This window comes from Limulus polyphemus, unplaced genomic scaffold (genome assembly GCF_000517525.1).
Source record: "Limulus polyphemus unplaced genomic scaffold, Limulus_polyphemus-2.1.2 Scaffold3157, whole genome shotgun sequence".
NCBI classification, from domain to species: domain Eukaryota; kingdom Metazoa; phylum Arthropoda; class Merostomata; order Xiphosura; family Limulidae; genus Limulus; species Limulus polyphemus.
In genome coordinates this window covers 73,702-78,349 of record NW_013668767.1, presented here as the reverse complement: position 1 = coordinate 78,349, position 4,648 = coordinate 73,702, and positions in this window count along the sequence as shown.

Sequence of the window (4,648 nt, the reverse complement as noted above, 5' to 3'; positions counted from 1 at the left end):
CTTCATGGTAGGTTTCGTTTCATTTGTTAAAAATGTTCGTGTGATATAGTGTAAGAAATTAAGGGGGTAACCATTACTTTATAATATGTTATGAATTTTTGAAAATTCTGAGTGTCGGCAGAAATAGTCAGAACTGAATGTTATATACTTTGTTTAGGAGATTTAGAACAAGGTTATGTTTGAAGGAGTCGGGTAATAAACTGTCGAAACGAGTAAATGTTTTCTTACAGTAAACAGATGTGGCAAAGAGATTGTTTATTTTGTTTATCTGAATGTTATATACTTTGTTTAGGAGATTTAGAACAAGGTTATGTTTGAACGAGTCTGGTAATAAACTGTCGAAACGAGTAAATGTTTTATTACAGTAAACAGATGTGGCAAAGAGATTGTTTATTTTGTTTATCTGAATGTCTATGAAAGCCAAGATATTTTTTTCTTCCATCTCACATGTAAAGTTTATACATGGATGTTGTGAGTTTAGGTATTTCAAAACTTCTTGGTTTGATCAGTGTTGTGAAAGAGTAGAAAAGTATCATCAACGTACCTTCTATATAATACTGTTTGTAATAAAGGGGGCAGTAATCCAGCCACTGACCTTCGTAATAACATAGAAAAATATTTGCAAAGGTCGGACCTAGAAGTGATCCCATCGCCACTCTGTCTATCTGGTCATAAAGATGACCATTAAAAACGAAGTGATTGTCCTTGAGGGCCAATTTAAGAAGCTGTGGGATGTTAATGAAAAAAGGATGAATATAAAAGCTGGCCATAACGAAATTAGGAAATTTAAATATCTCTTGAGCAAAGGAAAAAGAATCTTTAACAGTATTCGTTCTTAGTTAGTGAGCTTAATGCACGTACAAGATATTTAGCAAATTTGTAGGTGTGGGGAACGAGAGTAGATAGAATAGGTCTGAGTGGTAAAACCAGGACGGGAACCTGTACGATAAAGTTCTGTGATGTCAGTGATAAGTTTACAATTTTTAAAATATATTAAAATCCGGTGAATCATTTCCTCACGCTTGAGAGTAAGCTTAAGTCAATCGTTATCGAGTGGCTTAAACTTTGTTCTGTCATTTAAAATGTCTTCCAGTTTGAATACATAATCAGATCTGTTTAAAAATGACGACACCCACACCCTTATCTGGCCGGATAACAACAGCGTTCCGTTTACTGGCAAGTTCTTTTAAGGCAAAAAAACTAAGTCTTTATAATAAGTGAAGGTATTTTTTAAGGTATAGATACCATGCCCAGCTATAGAAGAAAGACGGTGTCGTATGTTTAAATCTAGGTGTGATGGCCCTAACCACCAGGCCATGCCGGGCCCACTGGTATAGACACCATGCCCAACTATAGAATTATGGAAATAAAAAAACTTGTATTCTTAAACCTGTTTAACAATATTTTTATCTGCTTTAGCAATGAGCCCTGATTTTAAACGGCAACTTGACAAGAAACTCTCTCTCTCTCTACATATATATATATATATAAGTGGCACATTTTGTCCGAGAATAAAACAATAGATTCAGTTCTTTGCTCTCAGCATTCTACAGTAAACATTTTCTCAATTCCAGTTTCACTTTCCTTGCCAATCAAGTTTTCGTAAATAATTATTTTATCAGGAAAACTGGCTTCTCGTGACAAGTTGACCTTGACATTTGAATGTATTTATCTCGATTCCAGCTTATTATGTTGGAGATTATGCGTTAAAACCCATAAACTTCTTTGAATAGTAATGTCTTTTAAAAGAGATAAATGTGAAACAGCTTTTTCGTAGTCATTTTATTGCTCATAGCTTCATTCTAGATATAAATTAAAGAAATGAATGTGTCACCTTTTTTATTTATTATAAATAAAGAAATGAATGTGTCACCTTTTATTTATCACAAATAAAGAAATACATGTGTCACCTTTTTTATTTATCATAAATAAAAAAATGCATGTGTCACCTTTTTATTTATCATAAATTAAAGAAATGAATGTGTCGCCTTTTTATTTATCATAAATAAAGAAATGCATGTGTCACATTTTTATTTATCATAAGTTAAAAAATGCATATGTCACCTTTTTATTTGTCATAAGTTACAAAATGCTTATATAATGTTATGAAAGAAGGTTATCTTTACACAAAAGTTAAAATCTTAGTAGATAATTTCTTTTTAAAACAGAAAAAAAAAACACGTGATGATTATAAATCCTTTTGTGTCGAGTGTTTATACTACTTTTTCGATACGCTTACAAACTTACATGACAGGAACCATGACTTCTTAGGGCACGAATTATTTACTAATGACATTATTCTGATCCCTGTAACGAAAAACCTATTGTTACAAAACATTTTGGATCTTATGAATTCCACGTTTGAAATAAGTACGATTAAGATTAACCGTTCTCCCCCAAAGTCAGTAAAGTAGCTTTCAGTTTAGTTTTCCTTTTGTATTTACTTAGTTATTCCAAAACGTTACATTCCTTCGCTAGATTTGTGCCGTTTTTTTTTCAGGAATGAATTCGTATCTACCAATTTTTAATTCTGCAGGGAATCGACAGAAACACAAGCGGTCTTACAAATATATATATAAAAAAAGAATATATCATCTAGTAATATTTAAGACTGGGATGATGTTTTTGATGAATTAGATTGGCTACCCTTGATTTTCCGCTGTATACTATATTCTGTGATAGTTAGTTTCTTACTCACAGTTCGTAGAATCTTCTTGGTTTTCCTGTACATCTTGTAAAGACGACAAGAATTTGTTCCGAATATTTAGGATTTTTTCCCCTAGGTGGCTATTGACGACGACAGTTTATTTTGTACTCAGAAGCGCGAATAAACTTACCTATAAACATTGTTATGCTCTTAGATTCCTAATACGATAATAAAATAGAACCACTGAATTCTTGTATCGTTTTTTGTTTGTTTTATTGTTAAGCCTAAAGCTACACAGTGAGCTACATGTACTCGGCCATTGTTTTAGAATCTTTTTGTTTGTTTTATTGTTAAGCCTAAAGCTACACAATGAGCTACATGTACTCGGCCATTGTTTAGAATCTATTATAATGATACTTTCTCTCTCTAAACTATCTCAGACGTGTACACATAAAATAATAAAAAGGGTTCGATGACATCACCTAATTTTGAACATGCAATTTGTTTCGTATTTAACTAAATAATGAGCTACTTGATGGCCGCGTATAGACCTTTAGTATTATAAGCGCTCAAGCTTATCGGTGAATTTTAACATGTAAACTCAGAAACATTAAATACCTACATTTTCTTTTGTTTGTTTATTTTAGTTCAGATCCATATTAAACTATCTTTAAGCGCCACCACAGGGAATCGAATTCCGGAGTTTGAGGTTGTAACCCCAGGGGGGGGGGGATTATAATTACAGCATTTAATGATTAAGTCTTATATACAGATATTTCATGCTGTATAAGCACGCCAACTATTAGAAAGTATGTGTGTGTCCCATCGGGGGACAGGGACAAATAATATGTTTTGAAAATACATAAAACGATTAGATATTAAAATTCTTAAAGAACTTTTAAGCTGCTTTAGTGGATTTTCTTATTAATTAAAGCTATTTAATATGATCAGGTTTACCAATTAACTCAGATATAAATGCCTTTTATGCGACAAGTCGAACTTCCATAAGTTATTGTCCTTGGTGAATCAGCGGTAAGTTTACGAATCTCAAACGCTAAAATCTTGGGCTTTTTACCCCCGCGGTGGACAAAGCGTGGATAACTTTTTGTGTAATTTGCACTAAAATAAACATCAATTATTAATAAATACTATTGTCTCTATCGGGAATCGCGTTAGAGTTTCCCCTAGTAAAGTCCGTCAAAACTGAAAGTATTTTGGTTAAAAATCAAACCTTCAAAAGCACTACTGTTAGAATTGTCTTTGGCGTCGTAATCCCTACTTGCATATGCTTATTGTAAAATAGCACTCAACATTAAGATTCAATTAATAAGCGGAAGTTGATACACTTATAATTTGCTACAGTCCTTCTTATTCTTGGTGGTCTAACACTTTTCAGCCTGCAGCTTTAACCATGAGAACATTAAAGGCAATATTTATGAACATCAGTTACATCTACTGTTGTGATGTGATTTTTGGTACTTAGATCATGTCGCTCATATCTTTTAGTATGTCACCAGGAGAAAGTTTGTTGATTCTAATAACTTAAAGAGTTCACTGTTGGCATTACGTACGGCTATAGCTGAAGCATATAGAAAGTTGGCGTGGTATATCAATGAGTAGCTAATCAACGACAAGTTGACGATTGCACCTACTAGATAAATGAGTAGCTAATCAACGACAAGTGGACGCCTACACCTACTGGATCAATGAGTAGCTATTCAACGACAAGTGTACGACTGCACCTACTGTATCAATGAGTAGCTAGTCAACGACAAGTGTACGACTGCACCTACTGCATCAATGAGTAGCTAGTCAACGACAAGTGGACGCCTGCACCTACTGGATCAATGAGTAGCTAATCAACGACAAGTGTACGACTGCACCTACTGCATCAATGAGTAGCTAGTCAACGACAAGTGTACGACTGCACCTACTGCATCGAATGAGTAGCTAAGCAACGACAAGTGGACGCCTGCACCTACTGGATCAATGAGTAGCTAG